The sequence below is a fragment of the Eleginops maclovinus genome, chromosome 18 (genome assembly GCF_036324505.1).
Source record: "Eleginops maclovinus isolate JMC-PN-2008 ecotype Puerto Natales chromosome 18, JC_Emac_rtc_rv5, whole genome shotgun sequence".
NCBI lineage: Eukaryota > Metazoa > Chordata > Actinopteri > Perciformes > Eleginopidae > Eleginops > Eleginops maclovinus.
This window is the reverse complement of record NC_086366.1, coordinates 3,604,969-3,629,668: the sequence shown is the minus strand read 5'-3', so window position 1 is coordinate 3,629,668 and position 24,700 is coordinate 3,604,969. Positions and strand designations below refer to the sequence as shown.

The window sequence follows — 24,700 nt, the reverse complement described above, 5'->3', positions numbered from 1 at the left end:
GGATCAGTGTCATCCGATGTTATCGGTCGAGGCGTCTTAATGTTTTTGACGTTTCCTACAGGAAACAATGCCGCTTTATGTTTGGAGTAGTAATGAGGAAGTGAGCAGAAACCAAATCTCACGTGAACATGTATTTTCACATGTTTGTAGGTGAGGATATTTGGGCAGAACTACAAACCCTCTTTTAGAAATGGTCACATATTTTACCAAATATTGGGCTTACTGCGATTCGCACTCGTCCATATTGCAATGATTTTGATTTATTGTGCAGCCCTACTCACAGATACTAAAGAGCAAACTGTCTCCATGCATACTGTATCTGAGAGGAGGCATTAATGCAGTGATTGACTGGGCGTGGAACTGTGTTTAGGTTTGTGTGTGTGTGTGTGTGTGTGTGTGAACCAACCACATCCGGAGAGTTAACATTTCTCTATCGCACCGCAGTGACACAGAAGCACATGCCCACTAGTCAAACAGGAAGCCATGACACTAGACAGGAAATGAGCGACAAACAACAACCAGAGCAAAACTCCCAGCCAGTCATTCATAAAAAGCGGTGAATCACTGGCTGCGCTGTTAGTCGTGTTCATGAAGAGCTATTTTAATGTGGTTAACTTTATTCCAGTCAAGTCACCATGATCTTGTTACCTGGAAAACTAAAATAACTTTACTTGTGTTGACAACAAACTGAATCCACAGCACATATATTATCAACCTCTTTGGATAAAATTGATACCTTTAAAGAGGACCTATTATGCTTTTGGGGGTTATCCATCTCCTACAGTGTGTTATATAGGTTTCTGTGCATGTAAATGGTCTAAAAAGCCTAAAATCCTTCTAAAATAAAGAGCTTTTTGAACATAAAAGCATGGAAACATGTCTTAGTAGAGGCTCAAAATGCAAATAAGAACGTGGAAATGAATTGGGCAATACGGCAGAATATCCATTGGTGCTTCCAACATAAATGGGAAGATTAAATTATATTTTAGAGGTGCATAAAGTGCATGCAAACATGGAGTGGATGCAAACAAATGTGCGCTTGGAAGCAGACACTAAGAGGCATCTGTAACATTTTACATTTGTAACATTTGCTAGCTTCTGTGACTCCACGCAACGATGATATATTCTCAGTTCTTGTTTTAAATATCCTGTCTGTAACTGTTTTGCTGCCAAGACTCTCCTATAAAAGAGGTTTCAATCTCACTGACATTTCTCCTGGTTAAATAAAGGTCGAATTAAATAAAATAGAAAAATACCAACAAAAAAAGAGAAATACGGAAAAACTGCCAAAAATAATTGGGGTTCTGATGACTTCAATCAGAGACTGTCCCGTACAGACACACACAGATAGACATACACACAGTCCTACTAAGTGCAAATGTACGCTGCCAGTGAATTAAGCTAAATCTGTGCGATAATATATACTATCACCGGAAAAATGGAGTTTAAAAACTGTTGATTAACCGCAGATAACACAATGCAAAAACATAGAGAGCTCTATCTTTCCTTTCCTTTCAGAAGGTTCTTTGTTCTCCTGACTCATCACTCTAGTTTCGGTTATCTCCATTGATGCCCTGCTTAACGGTCTCCATGTTCTCAGGTTGATGTCAGAGGGGAAGATGACTTTGTGCTCTGAATAATGGTTTTACGCTACGCCATTATGTCGTTTCCACGGAGAAATTCAGTGCTGAGCAAGTCAGAGCTTTAGCCCACTGCTTTAAACATCCGACGGGTACAACTCACTCTCGATGAACGTCACATTTATTACACAACTATTCAGACACTAATCACATCAAAACCTCTACCTTGCGATACGTCAGAGGCAATAAAGAAGACACTTCAACATCGATCTCTTGAGACATCTGTGCACCTGTAGCATTGTGATGAGTCACTGCCGGGTAAAGTGTGACGGTGCAAGTCTGCATTGAGACTATATCAAGTCGGGATGACATTACAGGGGCTAATGTGCACTTCCTTGCCATCTATTTCTGCTTCTGCAACAAGAGGCAGGACACTGAGTGGGGGAGAGGTGGAGGGAAGAAGAGGAAGATATTTTCCATGCACACCACAGATTCTTCTCAGAGCGATGCATATATCCTGTTGCAATTCTCGACAGTGGCAATGAGACGCACACTTCGTATGTGTGTGTGCACTGCAGCTGTGAATATATGTGTGTACAGGAAGCTGTGCACTTTGTGTGAATGAACTGAAAGCAGTGCTGAGAAGTGACATTTACTCGAGTATTGAGCACGTTTCTGATATATTTCCAATTAATGCAACTTCCATTCCACTACATTTCAGAGGCAGATATCATACTTTTTACTCCACTCTATGTTTTATTACACTCACAGATACTAGTCATTTTGTGCATGTAAAAGACATGATATGCTCATATGGTTTAATGCAGTTCTACTTATCTACAGTATTTCAAGTATCTACATTACAACACGAAGATGCTCTTACATGTATAAAAACTACTGATATAATAACCGTAATATTATAATACTGTGAGAAAATCCATTCTGCAGAAAGAGTTTTGATACTTGAAGTCCATTAGGTGACTAATACTTAGCAATGGAGAGTGAGTACTACATTCTAAGTGATGCTAATGTTTTCCCACTTTTACTCAAGAAAATCTGAGGTCCTTCACTACCTGGCGTCTTAAAAATCAATGCTTAAAACCTTTCTTTTTAACGCTGCCTATGAGAGCCTATAACTGTTCATTATCACTGCACTTAAGCAGTTCTTCCTGAAACCACTCTTTTATCCCTTTAATGAATCGTCTTTTTTGCTCGTTTGGTTTTGAATTATTATGTGTTAATGCCTTTGTGAAGCACTTTGAATTGCCTTTGTGTCTTAAAATGTGCTGTACAAATAAACTAACCTTAAGCACCTTAACTTAAGGAGGTACAGTTCTTGTAATGGAGTATTTTAAAACCATAGTATCTGTACTTTTACTTGAGTAAAGGATCTGAGTACTTCTTCCAAGACTGACTGATGGTAGGACTAAACAGAAAGTGATATTATTTATCTAGATGTTAGTGTTGGATTAAAATGCTTCATTTGCAGTAGTATATCAACTACTTCGATAACCAATCTATTCTTACATATGGATAGTTTATTCTTTTCTATTCTGCTCTACATCATATAGAAATAGCCAGCTTTAAGGATTAATCTGACAAAACAGGACATTTAAATATATCATCTTGGACTTTGAGAACCTCTCCATAAATGGATTAACAGTTTCAGTTATAATTGAATAACTCAAAACACATCTGCCAACTTAAATAAATGGAGGAAATCCCCTCTCAACATAACAGTAACAACTCCTTATATGTGTTTTTTTCCTATCCCCAAAAGGTAGTCTCTGAGGCTGGAAACCTGATACAGTTACCTCACAGTGTAATTGGAAAGCACCTGCAGAACAGCAGAACCACATGCCATTAACGGTGAACTGAAACGCGGAAAAACACACCATCATTCACCACTTTCACCAAAGAAAACAAGGCAACTAGCAGCGTCTTAAACCAGTTTAACATCCGACATATTACGCATTTAACCCTCCCAGATGATCTCACAGGTTCCACTGAAGTGTCCGCAAGGTGTTATGCATGAGTGCATGAGGTAATAACAGCAGAGTCATGTTAGGTAAGCTAGCCAAAACAAATGCAGTCTAAAACAACAGGCCTGCAAGAAATACAACCTTTGTAACGGTTTTATTCAACCGCTGATTCAACTGTGATTGTAGAGGATGCAAATTTAGCAGTGTGGTTGATTGAAATGCCATTAAGCTAAGCTAATTAGCAGAGAAAAACTACTTTAAGTTAGCAACGCAAGGGCTCCCTTCACAAAAAGAATGGGATTTCTCCAAACACTAAAGGCGGCTAATGTTGGGTTATACAGGAACTACAGCACGGTCACATGACTCCACGTCCCCACCGCTAAGCTAAAGGCGGCTAATGTTGGGCTATAAAGGAACTACAGCACGGTCACATGACTCCACGTCCCCACCGCTAAGCTAAAGGCGGCTAATGTTGGGCTATAAAGGAACTACAGCACGGTCACATGACTTGTCTAACCAAAACAGTCAAATAAAACAGGACTTTTAGACCAGGGAACCGCAAATGGTAAACTGCTAACTCATTTCCAGGAATTAGGACTCATTCCTGCACCACTAGTCAAGATGAATGGACTCCTGCCTCAGTGACGCTGGTGCATCAATAAGCAGGGGTTTTTTTTATCTTGGAATAAAAAGTTAAGTGAGGACAGAGCTTGGAAAAGAGGCAGCAAAGAAATAGATGAATGGCTTTATGAGATAATAACAATACTGCTGCATTAGTGACCATGGGAACACGCCCCATTACCAATAAGGCCAATTAGCCTATAGAGAAGAATTATGCAGAATAAAATGATTAGCATTAAGAAGTCTTCATGACGTTGTTGACGGTTCAGCAGTATTTTGATATGATGTGGAATTCAAATGCTATGCAGACGGTCTGCATATCAGAGACGGATTAGGATCATATTTAATTAGCTTGCATCTCTGTGAGGACAGGAGTGTTATGTTCCACAGAGCCTGATTCACTTCACACACACACACGACAAGTGAGGAGAAGCACACGAGCTCCAGATACACACTCATACACACAGAAAGATATAAGCAGATAGCATCCATGACTCAACCGTCACGACTTCTCACACCTTCCTCAGAGATGAGGACCAAAGAGGGGACGAGTCAAGAGAATTAAGAAAGAGAAAAAGGGTTTGAAAGAAAGTGAGGCCTTCAGGAGGATAACAGGGTGAACGAGAGACCAATAAGCCTCACACACACCTTTAAAAACAATATCTCCACCGTGTTTTTGTACACTATAACCAGACATGTGGACTCGAGTCACATGACTTGGACTCGAGTCAGACTCGAGTCATGATTTTAATGACTTCAGACTTGACTTGATCAAATTCGGCATGACTTACGACTCGACTTGGACTTGAATACTATTAACTCGAGACTTGACTCGGACTTTGCCTCTTTTACTTGTAATGACTTGACATGCCTCGAGTCAAAAGCTAAATTTCCTGATCATGGACATCCTTCCCTGCAATGCGAACCTGCGAAGCCCCAAAGACCGCAAAGTGAGAGAGCCGGCAGGCAAGTGCGAGCAATGCAATCATGTGGTGGATTTTGGCCTTTTTGGATTGGCTCAGGGACCTAACCAGCGTGATTGGATAATCCCCGGGTTTCCCCTCATTAATATTCACGATTTCCCCGGATTTCATCTACGGAAAAGATGCAATTGTGCCACGGAAGGGAAGCCTAGTCGAGAGCTGTCCGTCTGGGCTGCGTCTCTCTCAGTTGCAATTGGCAGGTTTAAGATCCAGATTAGGTTCATGGTTGTGAATTATCTATGTAAATCGACTCTATAGATAACACGTTCATTCTACATGTTGAATGATGATAGCGTAATACAAATATAGGCTATACATACAATGACAAAACTGCCGTGGGCGATATGTTATCCGTATCCTTTGTTAAAATTAATGTTCAATAGCTCTATGCCAATGGGAACAACAGAACGTGCGCATTACATATGGACCAATGCGACACGTTCATTACGGCCGTGGACCGATAAACACTCAGTACCGTACGCACACCAACCGGCATTTGCGTGTTTAACACCTTGTTTAACACCGTGTTTAACACTGGCGTTACCGCCGCTTAACTTAAATAATGAACAACTGCTTTTAATTACGACTTGGCCGAGATCTTAACGTGCTGTTCATGCGTTTCCCATGAATAGCCTACTACTATAACTCGGAGCGGAGCAGGATATAATGCGCATGTGCGATGTTGCTAGGCAACGTGTACAAAGGCTGGGGGGGTGGGGGGGGATGCCCCCAGACCCCCCAGACCCCCCAGACCCCCCTACAACGGTTTAGTTTGTCACCTTTTTCAGCCCTTCTGAGTTTGCAGGTATGTACACAAATAACTAAGATTAGGGAGGTGTACTCTGTCTCTCTCTCTGTCTGTCTGTCTCTCAAGCGCCTACCCCCAGCACTAGTGATGCGCGGGTTAAGGATTTTTAACCCCCGCACCAACCCAACCCATCGTGACAGCCAATCCGCACCGCCCGACCCGCAAAATTACGCTCTGATTTTTTAACCCAACCCGACCCAACCCGCGAAAATGGGAGAAGAAAAAAAAAAGATACCAGTGAGTTAACGTCGTGATTTGCCAAACGGTAGGCCTATTAACGAGGGGTTTTGCTCACAATTATGAGGAGATGCACGGCAGGCTATTATTTTCGCTAAACAAATGATTGACAGGAGGCATAGCTGCCTTCTGACGTGCTGCCTGTGTGCGGTGCATGAGACGGAGCGGGAAGAGAGGGAGAAAACCCCATTTTATCCTTACACAAAAGACAAGCATATGAACGGATACATATACAGTGGGGCAAAAAAGTATTTAGTCAGCCACCAATTGTGCAAGTTCTCCCATTTAAAAAGATGAGAGAGGCCTGTAATTTTTATCATAGGTATACCTCAACTATGAGAGACAGAATGAGAAAAAAAAATCCAGAAAATCACATTGTAGGATTTTTAAAGAATTTATTTTCAAATGATTGTGGAAAATAAGTATTTGGTCAATAACAAAAGTTCATCTCAATACTTTGTTATATACCCTTTGTTGGCAATGACAGAGGTCAAAGGTTTTCTGTAAGTCTTCACAAGGTTTTCACACACTGTTGCTGGTATTTTGGCCCATTCCTCCATGCAGATCTCCTCTAAAGCAGTGATGTTTTGGGGCTGTCGCTGGGCAACACGGACTTGCAACTCCCTCCAAAGATTTTCTATGGGGTTGAGATCTGGAGACTGGCTAGGCCACTCCAGGACCTTGAAATGCTTCTTACGAAGCCACTCCTTCGTTGCCCTGGCGGTGTGTTTGGGATCATTGTCATGCTGAAAGACCCAGCCACGCTTCATCTTCAGTGCCCTTGCTGAAGGAGGTTTTCACTCAAAATCTCACGATACATGGCCCCATTCATTCTTTCCTTTACACGGATCAGTCGTCCTGGTCCCTTTGCAGAAAAACAGCCCCAAAGCATGATGTTTCCACCCCCATGCTTCACAGTAGGTATGGTGTTCTTTGGATGCAACTCTGCATTCTTTCTCCTCCAAACACGACGAGTTGAGTTTTTACCAAAAAGTTCTATTTTGGTTTCATCTGACCATATGACATTCTCCCAATCCTCTACTGGATCATCCAAATGCCCTCTAGCAAACTTCAGACGGGCCTGGACATGTACTGGCTTAAGCAGGGGGACACGTCTGGAACTGCAGGATTTAAGTCCCTGGTGGCGTAGTGTGTTACTGATGGTAGCCTCTGTTACTTTGGTCCCAGCTCTCTGCAGGTCATTCACTAGGTCCCCCCGTGTGGTTCTGGGATTTTTGCTCACCATTCTTGTGATCATGTTGACCCCACGGGGTGAGATCTTGCGTGGAGCCCCAGATCGAGGGAGATTAGCAGTGGTCTTGTATGTCTTCCATTTTCTAATAATTGCTCCCACAGTTGATTTCTTCACACTAAGCTGCTTACCTATTGCAGATTCAGTTTTCCCAGCCTGGTGCAGGTCTACAATTTTGTCTCTGGTCTCCTTTGACAGCTCTTTGGTCTTGGCCATAGTGGAGTTTGGAGTGTGACTGTTTGAGGTTGTGGACAGGTGTCTTTTATACTGATAACGAGTTCAAAAAGGTGCCATTAATACAGGTAACGAGTGGAGGACAGAGGGGCCTCTTAAAGAAGAAGTTACAGGTCTGTGAGAGCCAGAAATCTTGCTTGTTTGTTATTGACCAAATACTTATTTTACCGAGGAATTTACCAATTAATTCTTTAAAAATCAGACAATGTGATTTCCTGGATTTCTTTTTCTCATTTTGTCTCTCATAGTTGAGGTATACCTATGATAAAAATTACAGGCCTCTCTCATCTTTTTGAATGGGAGAACTTGCACAATTGATGGCTGACTAAATACTTTTTTGCCCCACTGTAACTATAATAGCTGGAATAATTGCGATTTTTACCCGACCCGCCCGCTACCCCGCATTTTCCACGGAAAAAAACAACCCGGCCCGCCCGACCCGCGGGCTAGCCCGCGGGACCCACGGGTTTTGGGCCAGCCCGCGCATCACTACCCAGCACCTTTCATTGTGTGTAGTCATGCTGCTTAATTGTTATGCAGATTAAACATTGTTTTATTGAAATATTAGGTTTCTTTGTGATTTAAGCAAAATGTTGACCTACTGTAACTGGCATCCACTGAAGCATCAATGCCAGTTACATGCATCCACACAGTCCATGCCTCACTAGTCAAGGCGCTTTACCAACTTTAGGATGACAGTGGTGCCTTCCGTGCTCATACATTTCTAACCCACCATTCACACACAATACTTTGAAGGTCTTTGGGCGCATGCGTATATACAGATATATAAAATATATGCATAGTTTAATCTGTATGTATAAAAAAATACTGAAGATTAGGTTGATATGTTGAAATTGTGTGATCGTTAGTCTGATAATGGCATTATTAAGTGAAGAGTACATGATGACTTGTTCAGGACTCGAAGAAGCTTGGGACTTGGACTTGGACTCGACTTGGCTTTGGTGTTACTTGGACTTGGACTCGACTTGCCCTTCTCTGTCTTTACTTGGGACTTGACTTGGACTTGACTGCTGAGACTTGGGACTTACTTGGGACTTGCCAAACAGTGACTTGGTCCCACCTCTGCTATAAACAATACAATTGTAGCGTAAGAATCAACGGGTAAACAGGGGTGAAAGTAGAGCGCTCCCTTGGCGGAAAATTTCATTTTAATATGACGTATTTGTGCTATTCTATTTCCTGCCACGTTTCATTGAATTTAACATGTATGTAACTGCAGTTCGGGAGGATTTTTTTCAGACAAGTATACCTATGTTTTCCTGAATTACTATATATTTTGATATAGTAGAAGACCATTTCTATTACTGAGGAATTAGTTTCCTGTCTGGCTTAATGACGATGTCAAAGATGATCATTTGTTGTTACACTTCCATCCTCGATCGTCAATTATATGTCGTGTTTAAATTCATGTGGACCCGAGGAAGCTAACGCTAACGGGAATGCTAACAAAGTGAGGTCATGATAATGTCAGAAACTGAAGTGAAACCAGAATAAAAGTTGAAAATAGCACAGAGGGAAGTGACAGAGATGGGCGTTGGTGATGGATTAGGAGAAAGAAGGAGATGCAGAAGCAACGTGTGATACAATGTGTGACTGTAACTGCGCCGGGTGTCCACAATAAGCCTCTGTTTTTAGCAAGTGTGTGTTGGTGTGTGTGCCAGCGAGGACAGTCCCGTGCCCTGCACAAACACTACCCTTGTGTTGCCCTTGCCCCATCAACCCTACAACCCGAAACCCCCCTTGTTTACAACATTTCACACACACACACACACACACTGGAGGGGGCATCAGGGTCACATGACGACGGTCACACAGCGCGCCCCTACAATAAACAACCACATGATTTACTGCATTTTTGCAGAGCCTCAGGCGGCCAACTCACACCTTTAGGAGGTCACACACACACACACACACACACACACACACACACACAAATAACCTTCTTTTTAACCAAGGAATGACGGATACAGCCCACATACTTCTGTAAAAACAGTTCCTGAGAAAGCCTTCCAAATGTAGCTGATGATTAGCATACCTTTGCTGGAAACTAAAGAGCTATGCAAACTCTTATCACAACCACGTATCATTATTCAAAGCAAGCCCCGACACACACACTACATGCAAATAGAGGCCTTGCTGTTTAAAAGAAAGATCTCCCACATATGCAAAGTTAGCTAAACGATCCTGGGAAACAGGAAATGGAGATATCGTATGCACAGGAAAGTGGAACACATTGATCCAGTTTTGAGTTCTTTTACGCTGGCTTCCGGGCTAACCATCAAGGTCTGATTTATATAAAAACTAAACATGGAGAATCAGCGTCATTATGTTATTATGCGGTACATTTCTGGAACAAACTCCTGCAGGTCTGTTGCACCTGTAACTCATTTTAAATCCAGACGTTTGTCTTTGCATATGCCTTCCATTAAATCAATATTCATATCAATACAATTATTCTATTAACGCTTGTTTTAATGTGCATTCTTTTGACTCATTGGTTTTAAAATGTGTTTGTGTTGCACTATATCTAAATGGTTTTAATGCTCTTTGCAAAGCGCTGTGTGTTTTATAAATAATCCTGCCTTGCACAAAGCGCTTGTTTTTTGGCCTCTCAAAAAGCCTCCTCTTCTATGAATACACTTGATATCATTCAAACAGAAACAGATCATCTATCTGGATGGCTTTATAATGGGCTACTTCCATGTGTCTTTTCTTTAAATGATGATAGTATTTGGGGCTTTGCTTCAACCTCAAAAGCATCCAGCGATCACAGATTATTGCTGCAGTGTGTTTCGTCCTGGTTTGATTCGGAGTAGGATGCTAACAGCTGCTCTGTGAGGCTGACATGAGGATTAGCTTTTGTTCCACTTGACACACCAGCTTCTCTTTTTTCTGAACTAGGCAGCCTTCCTTGGAAACTCTGACAAAGAGGGAAACAATGAACAGCTATCATTAGACAGCGAACATGTTATGGCAATGTTTTTCCTTTCCTTGAGGTTAATATTTTTCCATGGTGGACAACTGTCAACATGTCATGTCTGCATCTACGTCTTTGACTACCAGTTTCAATCCCATATCTATCAATCCCCTTTTTTTTTAAATCAAATTGATGAGTCTAATGTTTGGGCTTCAAAGTAAGTCACTATTAGACAGTAAACACAACCTGCATTAGCATTGCTTCTATTCTGCATGATGGGAATACTCTCATTTAATCCCTCAACAGAGGAGCCCGGACTCCTACACACACTGACTACAATGATAGTTTAAATGAGTTGTTATATTATATGATTTCAGAGACTATAGTGCGTCCTTTTTTTAAGTGTTTTTTGACTGTGATGTATGTATCAACCTTTATTGGTTTATTTCCCTTCATTATTTGTTATTATTTTTAACAATTTTATTTGTTAATTATTATTTTTGTATATTTTACTGTTGATTTTTTATTATTATCTGCAAAAGTTTTAATTATTTCTTTAGTATCATTTTAATTAAATGTATTTTATATAGTTCTCACTTCTATTGATTGAGTTGTTTCGTTAACTTTTGTTTAATTCTTTCTCTTGCCTTTTTCCCTCCTTGTATGGAAGAATTATTATTATTAATAACAACAACAACAACAACAACAACAACAATAATAACAACAACAATAAATATGCCATGGGGCTGCAGATGGAAATGAGCCAATAGCTACATCTGGCATAAATAATATTCTTTTAGATCAGTATTTCTATGCATGTTCCATGGTTAACAAAGACATAATGAAAACTATGAGGTTGTTTAAGGTCATTGCCAGAAGCACATTTCAACGAGATTCTTCAGAAATTGATTGAAAGAAAATCCCATCTCCCATCCATCACACACACACACACACACAGATACACACACACAGCCTCCACAGGAGCACAGCTGCTGATTAAATCGTGAAACAGAGCAACGACTGGAGAGAAACGGACAAAAATAACACTGAGCCGTCTCTGAATGCAGCGGGGATGGCTCCCACACACACTGCTGATTTTTCAGTATTGGTCTCGCAGCATCTTGCCAACCACCATCCATCTCGCTCATAAACAAAAGGGCCACACATCGGCGGAGAATGACACACACACGAGCCTGGAAATGGGCGACATTTCTGGGCTCCGGCTGTCATCTCGCTGCGGAGGTGACCGGGTTTCTGGGGACACTGGGCTGTGGTAAATGACACGCTGATGTCCGCCTCTCCAGTTTATACACCCATCCATCTGTCTGGACACACCGCCCTGCCAGAGCAACGCTATCTGTTTAGCTGCTAATATGGCACACACGCGTTAGAGTTATCAACAAGTATCAACGCCAAATACAGATACACGTCTTGTTGCAGCAAACAGACACCTTTTGTTTCGTTTCAAAGCAGTTTTTTACAAATGAACAAGTTGGTAACTACTTGAGTAATCATCGTTAATCAAACTCATTGATAAACAGTCAAAAGTGCAGCTTCTTAAAAGTGAATATTTTGGGGGGTTTCTTTAATTCTCTTTGAATGTAAAAGGCCTAACAACTTCAAAATGAAATGTTCCACCATTGGAAATCAACAATTAATCAACAATGACATTTTAGCTGCTACCTCTACATCTATAATTACTTTACTATAGCAGTATATGTTCTATTGTCCATTGTTGCATGATCAGCGTTCTACGTATAACGCCACCCACACTCGTGGGAACGAGCCCGTTTCTTAAATGAGAATATTTTCTGGTTTCATAAGAGGACATATTCTGCTCCTTTCATATTAGTATTTTTTGTCTCTCCTGGGACATGTCTCCATGCTTTAATGTTCAAAAAGCTCTTTATGTTTCTCATACTGCCTGTGCTGCAGCACCTCTTTTCACCCTCTGTCTGAAACCAGAGCCCAGTCTGCTCTGATTGATTAGCTGGCCGGCTCTGTTGTGATTGGTCAACCACTTAGAGATGTCCCGCCTCTTAGCATATCACGTACAATGTGTTGGAGCGCTAGATAATAGAAGCACAAGTGTTACATAGTGATGTCATAATGTTCCTAAAGTAAACAAAGGAACCCAAAGCAGGCGTTTCAGGCAGGGGTGGGGGTGGGGAGAGATTTTAGACCTTGAAGACCATTTACATGCACAAAAACCTATATAACACAGTACATGAAAGGGACAATAGGGCCTCTTTAATACTCTAAGACTGAATACATTTTAAATTGTGGATATTTGCTAAACGTCCTCTCACTTCTTACCATTTTATAGATCAAAGAATCAAATTGGTCTAGAACATTTTTAGTTGAATTGAGGATTTAGAGAATTGTTGTTGTACTCCCACAGTTTTGACTCTATAATAAGTTCGCGGTAGCAGAATATGTTCTATTGTCCGGCTTATTATACCCAACTCGGGTTGCAAGGTCAGTGCCGAGAGGATAATGCCATCCAAGCACACTCCCGAGAACGAGCCGAGGGCAGGGCTTCCTAGGATTGTGTGAGTCAAACTGTTTCAACACACTGTGCTTGATGTTAATACTCAAAGCGAGACTGAACACCAAAAGGTCAGTTCAAGGTCAGTACAGACGATCCTCATTTGTCTGACGAGTGCATTTTCTCTTCGGTGCTGTTAAAAGCCCTCTGTTCTGGGGCGATAATACGTCGATGTCAGTGGGAAGATAACCGGAGACAGAGCATGAGTAATCAGATCAGGAGACGTTTCCACATTTGAGTAGGAGTGAAGGAAGGAGGGGGACAGAGATTGCACAGGTGCGAAACCTCTGACCTGGTTATTGGCACTGATTGAAGGCAGGAAATATGTTGTCGTTTTATGCCGACAGATGTCAAAGCTGCACCTGTACATTTATAGAGCATTACATCTGAGAGGAGGAGGAAGTTAGGACAGTGTTTACTCTGCGAGTTCCTGCAGCTGGCACACATGCCTTCGTGCTGAAGTACAGCAGGAAATAAAACCGCTAATTTGAATACGAACTGATGTCGCAATACCTAAGTATGTATTCCCAAGAGCTGCAACTAACCGTCATTGTTGTTATTAAATATTGGGTCAATTATTTCCTGATTAATCACTTTAGATAATAAGATAGAAAATACCTAAAATGGTCACCTGTTTTTCTTGTACCTTGACCCTTAAATTAAAAATAATCTAATAAAAGAACACCTTTTAATATTACTAAATAAAATAAATGTATATAATAAATAAAACAACAAAATAAAACAATTAGAATAAAAAAAACAATAATCCAATTCAATTAAATATAAAATAATGTTAACATACTGAAGTAAATAAAACATGCATATATTCACCTTTTTATTTATATATATTTTTTCCATTTTGAACTCCTGTGCAATGCCTCGCTGTCATGCTGCTCTGATTAAAATATGTTCCCAATTTAGGATCAATGAAGTAAATCTAATTCAAATCACAATTGACCAAAGCCCAAGCAAGTCTTCTGATGGATCCAGTGCCGGCGCTAAGGGGGGGCATTCGAGGGCCGTGCCCCCCCTAGCGGTTATTGATGCCCCTCCTACCAGCTGTGAAGCATATTCTCGATCTGTCACAATCGACTATAATTGACGCTGAGTTCGAAGTTGCTAAAGAGTTTTTAATGTCACAAATGCAAGCAAGCCCCCCCCCGCCAATGACCCAATGCCCCTCCAGTAGATCTGCTCTGGCGCCGACTCTGGATGGATCTGTACCGTCTACCGGAGGGCAGGAGAGCGAACAGATTGAGTCCAGGGTGGGAGGAGTCCTTTACTCCTCAGCCTGCTCTGTTGAGGCCGCGTTTGCCTGAAGAGGTCCACCAAAGAGGGCCGTGAGCAGCCGATTGTCCTCTGGGCCGTGTTGATCACCCTCTGAAGGGCTTTCCTGTCCTTTTCTGAACTGCCGGCATACCCTGTGGTCTCACGGTACGCCAGCACACTTTCAATTGCACAGTGACAGAATGAAACCAGCACTTTCTCCTGCAGGTTTGATTTCCCGGGGAAACCTCAGGAAGTGGAGTCTCTGCTGTGCTTTCTCTCCACCATGGTGGCTGTATCAGTTTACCATTACAACAAACACTTCTTAAATCAATTAATTACTAACCTATTCATTGTTTAAGCTGCTTAAGAGGGAAACGCTGTGAGGAACCCACCGTAAAGCACACATTATTCTGCTCCTGATAAGACTCACACGCTCCACTTGTGACGACCGGAGTAGCAGCGGTAAATTAGGTCAGTAGTTCTGAGTGAGCCTCAGTTAACTACTTTAATGGTTACTTTTAGATCATCCAATCACTGCATCTGCTCTAAAAAAACAAGGGTCTGCTTATCGGCTCACTGGGCCGAGAAGAAACTACGGTACAGCACGCTATTACTGCACAACATCTACTGCAGAGAGTCACAAAAACAGCCTCCCAAGTTCCCGAAAGGCCTCCATTGGAGTCCTTAGTTTACTTCCTCAACATGACATTAATATGCAACACTCGCACTCCAACACATGACAAGCTAAGGGGCGGGACATCTCTAAGCGGTTCATCAATCACAACAGAGCCCGTCAGCTAACCAATCAGAGCAGACTGGGCTCTGGTTTCAGACAGAGGGTGAAAAGAGGAGCAGCAGCACAGGCAGTATGAGAAAAATAAAGAGCTTTTCGAACATTAAAGCACGGAGACATGTCCCAGTAGAGACACTAAATACTAATATGAACCAGAACTGAACTTAATATGTCCTCTTTAGGTTTACTATAGGTACTAACATCAATTGTATAATCAATACTGTGAAATTGTCCCACAAAACTTTATTCATTTCGGATTCAAAACAGCTGAGGGGTGACCCGGTGAAAGCTGATATTGTCAAATTAAAATCCAATGAACCTCTTTACACTGCAGCCAAGAAAAGGAGTAAAAGCATGCCGATGGTTTTCATGTAACACCTAGCTGTAGTGACACATAAAGAGAAACACCCAACACGGCCTTCAGCACAGTCCAGACACGTTTCATAGTGTTTCAGGAGTCAGGCGGACCCGATACACGAGCCCTGATGCAGTGACAGTGCACCGAGCTGGTCTGACACCAAAGTAAAACATGCTGGCTGACTTCCACACATTCCCCGCCTGTCAGGACGAGATCCACTCGCCCAGATTCCTGCCAAGTCAGCGCTCCATTCCCAAACCCACACACACCCACTCCAACACACAGACACACACAGGTCTCAAGGCAGGATCGATTTTAGAGCCCATCCTCTCTTTGAACCGAGGGGAGAAGGTCAAATGCCTCGGAGGACCCGGGTTCCCACGGCAAAGTGCCATGTCTTTAAATGCTCCATTTTCAAAGCTATAGCAGCTACAGTAAGGCAGAAGCTTTCTACCCTTTACAACCCTACACAAATATATTGTATTTGACTGAGTTTTAGCCTTATTAGAACAGCATATTCACACTTTTATCTCCTATTTTTTCCATTTCCTTTCAGCTGTATTTCCATAGTTCATACAAAGAAAGAACACTTGAATGAAATGACGAAAATGGAAGAAAAAACGCCCAAGGTTTAATTATGTACTTTTATGAAGTTTTATGCTGTTGTTTTTTTGCAGCCTGTACTCTGCTGCAATTCAAACTATCATTAGAGGTTAAGTAGATCATTGCAAAAACACACACAAACACACTCACACAAATAGGATTTACCTGCAGTTTCCTAGAGTCTCTTATTTCCTGTGCATCTGCTCCCTGCTGGGGTTGTCTGGATATCTGCTGGGACACTGCATCTGATGGACAAAACACACCGTTAGGGGAGGAGAAACCACAAAACGTTTCAGAGCCGTTACTTCAAATGTTCGTATGTGTGTGTGTGTGTGTGTGTTATTACTGCCATTTAAGAAGACGTAGAGACCGTTAAAGAACAAGACATAAAATAAGTGGAAACAAGTGAATGATGTAACACAGAGAATGGAAAACAGAACAAGAGATGGCCACACACACACACACACACACACACACACACACACACACACACACACACACACACACACACACACACACACACACACACACACACACACACACACACACACACACACACACACACACACACACACACACACACACACACACACACACACACACACACACACACACACACACACACACACACACACACACACACACACACACACACACACACACACACACACACACACACACACACACACACACACACACACACACACACACACACACACACACACACACACACACACACACACGAGAGAAAGAGGCCCCTGTTGCCCGGTCATTCGAGATAAGACAACAGAAAGTACAGAGTGCCCCCTCTGACCCCGTCCACTGTACTCACTCTGGATCCTCTTTCTATTACACCTAATCATTTCCACCCGAGGTCATGTGGAGATACTTTTAGAAACTAATGAGGAAGCATAAACGGATTCACAAGCACAATCATCTGGCAGGATTTTGAAATGTATATTCTTGGAAGTCTCTGAAACAACTGAACACCATGCGCGGAGAACAACAGCGTGCGATTAACCTTTTCCACGTATGCTCTTTTTATTCTAACAAGCAAACAAACTTATTCTAAGAAAAGTAAACTTTTACAGGAGCAGAATGTATAATTAACTTTGTGTTGAACAGAAATATAACAAATCCTGAATATTTGTCTGGTTTAATACTTAACTTCATATACACACAATTACCTCAAGGTGAATTCCTGGAACCAGTTTAAACCATTTCCTTTGTTTTTCCCCAAAGTTTGCAAACCTTCTTTTTTACTCAATTGAATAAAGCCAGTCAAAGGTTACTATCGAATGTAATAGAAGACGGTTAAAAGTGGAGATAAAAAAGAATATCAAATGGCATCATGAGCTTTATTCACTACTTCATAAACATGAAACATTGCGGATTCATCTAGAAAATAATCATCACATTGATTGATACAAAACAATGTTTGAGGGGTCCTTCACTTCTGTATCGGTGACATCACTATTTAAAACTTGTGCTCCTATTGGCTAGCGCTCCAACATATTGTACGTGATAGTCTAAGGGGGCGGGACATCTCTAAGCGGTTGACCAATCACAACAGAGACGGCCAGCTAACCAATCAGAGCAGACTGGGCTCCGGTTTCAGACGGAGGGTGAAAAGAGGAGCTGCAGGACAGGCAGTATGATGAAAATAAAGAGCTTTTTGAACATTAGAGCATGGAGACATGTCCCAGGAGAGACACTACATACTAACATGAACCTGAAGATGAGCAGAATATGTCCTCTTTTAACTTGCCAGTTATTCAATGTCGTTTTGACAGTTAAAGAGTCACTCCGAATCAGTGAAAACTCATCAGTTGTGGAGTATTATCGAGTACCAAAAATCCACATTTGAAGTTAAAAGGGAGGGGCGTGACCCCTTTAAGTGACCGATGCCTCTCCACCAGTAGCGTCTGCCTTTAGTTCAAAGAGCTGCAGCTCCGGACACCGAGATGTGAAGCGAGCGATATGGAAAAACAAATATACTGAGGGCACGAACACACACAGTGATCGCTGGTGACACGCAATGCACACACACACTCTCTTGATTGAGGCGAGTTAACTTCCTGTTTTTCCCCAGTGGTTGAGATGCTCTATCTTGTTTACCAGGGTGTGACACTGAGAGAGTCACAAAAACAACTGTGGCGAGTGTGTGTGTGTGTGTGTGTGTGAGAGGCGGAGATGGTTTACAGTATGAATAAGGCCCATGATATTTATAGCCTTATACTGGGTTTGAGTCTAAATACAATACCATTAAAACTCAACGTGGCTTCAGGAAGTGAGCCGTTAACAAAACAATAAAATCTCAGGCCAAAGACAGTCAATGTTTAACTTCAGCTAAAAACATCACATGATCCACAGCAAGTGTGAGTGTGTGTGTGTGTGTGTTTCAGTGATTTTAGGAGGATTGAGACAAACAGAGGACTCACTATAGAGCAGGTCATAATTATGGTTCTGCGCCGCACTCCAATGTCAATGGGTTTGCTGCTGAAAATAGTCTGTGATTTAATATGAAATTGTGGCATCCCGTGGCAGATTTCTAAATGGGTTTCCTTGAAGCCTGAAGATTGGATTGTTCTACTATTACTTGGCATTGTTCAGGAGTTACAAATCCAATTGTCCTACAAGAGTATGATTCTCTTAACGCCTTAATATTTCCATTAAATGAACAAAAATAAAGCTATTAAGATCATAAATAGGGGCACAAAGTCTGCTGTACCTTTATAGAATTAATTGTAATTGAGAGCCAATTGTTGTGGTGTAACATGTAAGCTTTAAAAATGCCAAAAGTTTCAACTCAAGTCAATAAAATACAAAATTTAGGCGAAAACTCCTACACAAACCCATTTGAAAAGCTCCCACTGGGAAACTATGACACTGTTAATCTACTATGAAATAAAATGACTTAAGCTTTAGTGGTTTTAATAATTCATAACTGTTCAAATGCGTGTGACAAACCCAAGGGTTTCCTAGACAAGTATAGTATGAGGGTAATATGTTGGCGCTGATCTTGTATACAAGACAGATCAATGACGCCCGCATACTAGATGGCGCTGCGAACGTAAACAACGCGACGCCAGAGCTCCGTAAAAACAAAGCTGTCCGTCCACACGATTTTCATATTTCTGGAGTAAGGGTCAGGATATTTTCATTTATAGCTGTAGGTAGATTTGGTTTGCAAATAAAAAAGACAAGGGATCCATCCTGACACTCTAAAAACAAACTCAGACAAACACACACATCTCTAATAAAAAGGACCAATAAAAGTACATATCAAAGTACACCCTGCTCCAGTCAAATCTCAAAGCATGGACATTCAAAATAAATAAATAGATAGATGAACAGGCATCTGTGTGACGCTCCTATGATCTATTAATTGGTGCGATAGCTGCTGGGATGAAGCTGTTTTTATACCGCTTAGTTCTGCTCTTTGGGACAACGAAGGAAGAAGCTGAAACTCGGAGTGCAGAGGGTGGGAGTCATCGTCTACTGTGGAGCTGGATAACCGCTGTACCTGCCTGAGGTACAGGGTCTCCAGGTTTAGCTGTGGCTCACCAATCAGCCTGCTGGACCTCTTTATAATCTGACTAAGAGAGTTTCTGCTCTTTAAAGTCAGGATACCAAACCATGACGAACAGAAACATGCTTTTCCTGGCATCACTTTAACATGTTAAGGGGGAAAATCTGCATTTTGGTTTGAGGGCGCACGCCGACAGTAAGAGGGAGCAGAGACCCTGTGACCCGGTTAACCTGACCCAAAACCCATGTGTTGCGTTTAAGCTTCTCAAAAAAAACTCCTCTCTATTCGTGACTGAAAAATGACGCTTTAAATTAGGGTTGAGTTTAGTGGTATCATTCTATATTGTTTTGTGATCCATCTGTTGTCCTGTTTTCTTTTTAATGTGTACTCATTATTTAATGCATCTTATCCTCAACTGTTAAACACTGAGTTGCATCTTGCATTAAAAAGGTGCTGTGTAAAAGTGCTGGGTGATACCGTTTTATACCGAATACCGTAAACCTTAGCTAGAGATGGATAGATCGATATGGATTTTTCATACACCAATACCGGTGAAAAAGTGGCGATGGGGCTCGAGTGGTGCGGCAGTGAAAGGCGTCCCCTGGGGAGCATTTAAATGTGCACTCTGCAGTTTCAGGGAATTGTTTACATTTTCAACCAGTGCTTTTGTTGTTCGTAGTTATGTGGTACGCAAAGTTTGCACAATAGAATGATTTACACTGTGCCGTTTTTTCATGCATCTTGATTCCTTCCCCACATATCACTCATTAGGGCCACCTCTGATCAAACGCATGCATGTAACGGTAAATAAAAACGGTGATATGAGGTATATCCGTCATACCGCAAGGCCCTACTGTATAAATAAGTTATTACTTCTTCAGAGTAACGTCCGAGCAGTCAAGGAGCAAAACCACATGTATCACTCAGGCACAATACTGTAGCAGTGAGCAAACAGCTTCCGGCACAAAGCACAGAGGAGTGGATAGTGACGTTTGTGTCGAGTGTTATCTCGTGTGGTTTCTGATGCAAAAGGAATTAGGGTCACGCTCAGACTCTACTCTTGAGTGACCACACAAAAACAAAGGTTGTCTCAGAGCCTCTTCCTAAGCAGTTGTCATGCTTATCATTGTACAAACATCGCATAGAGAATCTTACTTTGATAGGACTTTCTCTAGCTCCACAGTAACACACACACACACACCCTTCCTCCCCTCCACCCATCCTCTGCAGGAATGTGAGGAATGCACAATCCTAAAAGTCTCTCCCTCTCCCTCACCTTGTCTGCCAGTATGCCCTCAGTTTCTCAGCACTGTAGTCATGTGGATCAGTCACTGGGGAGCATGCTTTCACTCCTTCATTTCATCACTGCCTTCAGGTGATAATGCGAAGCCTCTATTGTCAACAGGAGGTTAGTCAGGCCCTGAGGTGGTGAATAATACACAACATCTCTGAAAAGGACACTCCCTGCCCTGAGACAGGCCCATTGTTTTCTTACAGTATCAAGCTATGATTTATCCCCAGGGCTTTAAAAACGGATATCCGATCAGAATATTTCATTTATCCCGGAGGAAATTGGGTTTCATGACCGCTGCTATTTTTTGGAATTAAATAAAAGATAAACAATAAAAAAATAATAGAAGATTATTTTTTATACTAACATAATTAAAAATAAAAAGTCTAATAAAAGATTTTGAAATGATTTGTATGAAAGTAAAAATATGCAGAAAGATAAAAACAAATAAATAAAGATAATTATTTAAACACTATTTCAAGTAAAATGTTCAATAAAGGGAAAAAAACACTAAATAGAAAATGTATTTATATAAACATTAAACGTTAATGTGCAAAAAATACAAATAAATACATTTATGCAAACACACCTTAAAGTTAAAGGTCCAATAAAAAGGTAAAATATTGATTTAAACATAAGATAAAATAAAGAGTATTCATATAAACACAAGTTAAAGTACGTGTAATATCGATCAAATAAAATATATATTTTTTTAAACGTGATAAAAGTCAAATGTCCAATAATATACAATAAAATAACTAAAATATATAATGATGTATAAAGTAAGGAGGTGCGATAATGACAGAATACAGCCTTGAATAAATATATTTCGAAACACAGAAGTAAAGTGTCTATTGAAGGATAACATCTGAAAAACATTTTAGATATTAGTATTTAGGTTTGGCTGCTGAAGGTGAAAGTAAGTAAGTCTCCACAAATGGTCACGCAAATAGGATTTATGTAACGAGCTCAAAACATGCAGCAGGAATGCAGGAGGAATGCAGCGGTACACACTCCCCTCCCCGAGTGTGTTTCTGAAGGGCCTTAACATTTGACCATGCGTCATCACCGGCTCATCGTAAACAAAAGAGCACTGTCTGCCCGTTACTTAAAAACAATACACACCCACTCATTGGCTCAGTGGGATGTTTATAACCCTCACACACATGGAAATATGAGAAACACTCACACACACGTTTTTATGGTCTGTCATCAAAGCTGTTCCATCAATGCATCTCTATGTGCTGTCTGTCTACCCACGGCCTTTACCCACCTTTTCCTCCTGTCTCCCTTTTTTTAGCATCTCTATTTTTAGGCGCTATTGTGAGGCTGCCCCGAGGTGGGTGGAGTGTCGGTCTCTGGTGTGTGTGTGCGAGTGTGTGTGTGTGTGTGTGTGTGTGAGTTCTCAAAGGTTCCCCGCAGTGGTAGCTGTAAATCAGTTACCTTCCGGCTGCCTGAAGGAGCAAAGGTGGGGTGTAGCGCTGCTGATCAAACTCTTCAAACATGTGCATATAATGACCCAATGACATCACGAGGGCGGTGCGAAGAACGACTGCAAACGTGCAATTTATAAAAGTGTCAAAAATACAATAAAATAACCTGAAAATAGGAGCTAAAACTTGAGCATACTAAATGCTTTACAGTTCTTTCCTCGGTTATATTATAATTCATTTTAGTTTATTTGTATTTCATTTACACGGTTTAAGCAAAGCACGTTGGTTTCCATGTGGGTCTTATTTTGAAAGCTATATACACACTTCTGATTGCAGTTTTTTAAAAAGTATTATTAATTATTATATATTTTTACAATTGTATTATTATTGGTATTAGTATTATTACTGATTATAATACTGTCTCATCTTGTGCATCAACCTTTTTCTATGAATGTATAACTACTTTGCACTTTTTAATGTATGAATCTTATATTTATAGCTTATTTCAGAAGTTAATTAGCCCATTAGGGTGTGCTGTAACTTATTCTGTACATTAAAATAGTGTGTAATCTAGAGGTTTATCTTCCTATTGTTCATTTATATACATATCTATCTATGTTTATTTATTTCTTTAATTCAGGTGCAATGAATTGTCTTGTCTTGTTTGCATGCTGCTGCAACAAACAATTTCCCCCCCTGAGACCATTGAAATACATCTTATCGAACATTATGAATATTACTGTGTGGAGGAACATTGGTGGCTCAGTATGTTAACAGCATGCACGTTTACCCATATCACAAGGCTCGACGCGTGCTGCTCACAACAGCATGTGTGTGGGACCGAGAGTGTGTGTGTGTGTGTGTGTGTGTGTGTGTGTGTGTGTGTGTGTGTGTGTCATTGGCATTCGCAGACTGTGAGAAAGCGTTGCCATGGCGATGTGAAGCTGATGGTTTTTGCCCTCTCAGGTTGCAGAGCGGAGGCTGGAGCCCCCCTAGGGTGGCGCCATAACTCCACACTATCTACACATCTAATGCTGCTGTGGTTACTGCGCAGAGCTGCTGTAGACCTGACAGGAGGGGAAGAAGACCAACCGCTGCAACCACAGACGCCTGCTTCTTCTTGTGTTGTATTCTGAGTCTGACTCTATCTTCCAAAACGAACCTGGCATGTTTAAAGGGGCCCTTTTCTGCTCATTTTCAGGTTACTATTAGTATTGTGTACCTCTACTGGGACATGTCTCCATACTTTAATGTTCAGAAAGCTCTTTATGTTTCTCATACTGCCTGTGCTGCAGCACCTCTTTCCACCCTCTGTCTGAAACCAGAGCCCAGTCTGCTCTGATCAGTTAGCTGGCCGGCTCTGTTGTGATTGGTCAACTGCTTGGAGATGTCCCGCCCCTTAGCCCATCACCTATATTGTGTTGGAGCACTAGCCAATAGAAGCACAATTGTTACATGGTGATGTCATTATGTTCCTGAAGTAAACACAGATTAGAGAAACTTCCTCTGGAGGGAACACAGGGATGTTAGCCTCTGCAGACCATTTACATGCACTAAAACCTATATAAACACAGTACAGGAAAGGGAAAACTCAGAAAAAAGCAGAATAGGGCTCCTCTAAGAATAATATGAATCACTTCAAATGTTTTCCCGATTATTCAAAGTGTTTAGCCCGTTAGCCAGAAGCCTTCCTCTTTTCATCATGCTCTGCTTTTTAAAGTCCATGTTGGAGCTTCACATTGATTTACATAATTTAAGGGTTACACTTTAATATTTCTGCTGGTTTTGTTTATAATAAATTGGGGTTTAATGTTATTATTTTGAGTTAATTAAAGCAGTGGTTTAGGCTTCTATTTTGAAGGTAGCTTGGTAACATTTAAAATCACGTTTTCTTTTCAGACACATCTTCTGCCACTAAATAAATATATCACAGCGGTGACCTTTCACTTCTTCACAAAGATATAGTTCAATAGAGGTGTTGTGGTTTAATCGAAACCCCACTGTGCATCAGAGAACAACACTTGAAATGTGACCTCATTTTCAAATGTCACTGGCCTGATGGTTACAACATGGTTTCAGCATCAATGGAAAAGGGCAGTCATCAGTAATTGTTATGCCAATACTCTTTGCGTAATAAACTTGACTCCATGGAACTAAATGACACGATTCTTCTCCTGAATGCAGTGTTTGCTTAGGAACATCATATACAAGTGTCATCATAACTGGTTGCATGATTAG

General features: G+C 41.2%; 1 protein-coding gene across 1 annotated transcript in view; it reads right to left on the bottom strand.

Annotated features, from left to right (window-relative positions):
- pik3cb (phosphatidylinositol-4,5-bisphosphate 3-kinase, catalytic subunit beta) overlaps window positions 1-24,700 on the bottom strand; it is a 74,008-nt gene that overhangs the window by 41,450 nt on the left and 7,858 nt on the right. The window contains 1 exon segment of the mRNA XM_063907200.1: window positions 16,372-16,451. The gene's annotated coding sequence lies outside the window, so the exon portion shown is untranslated.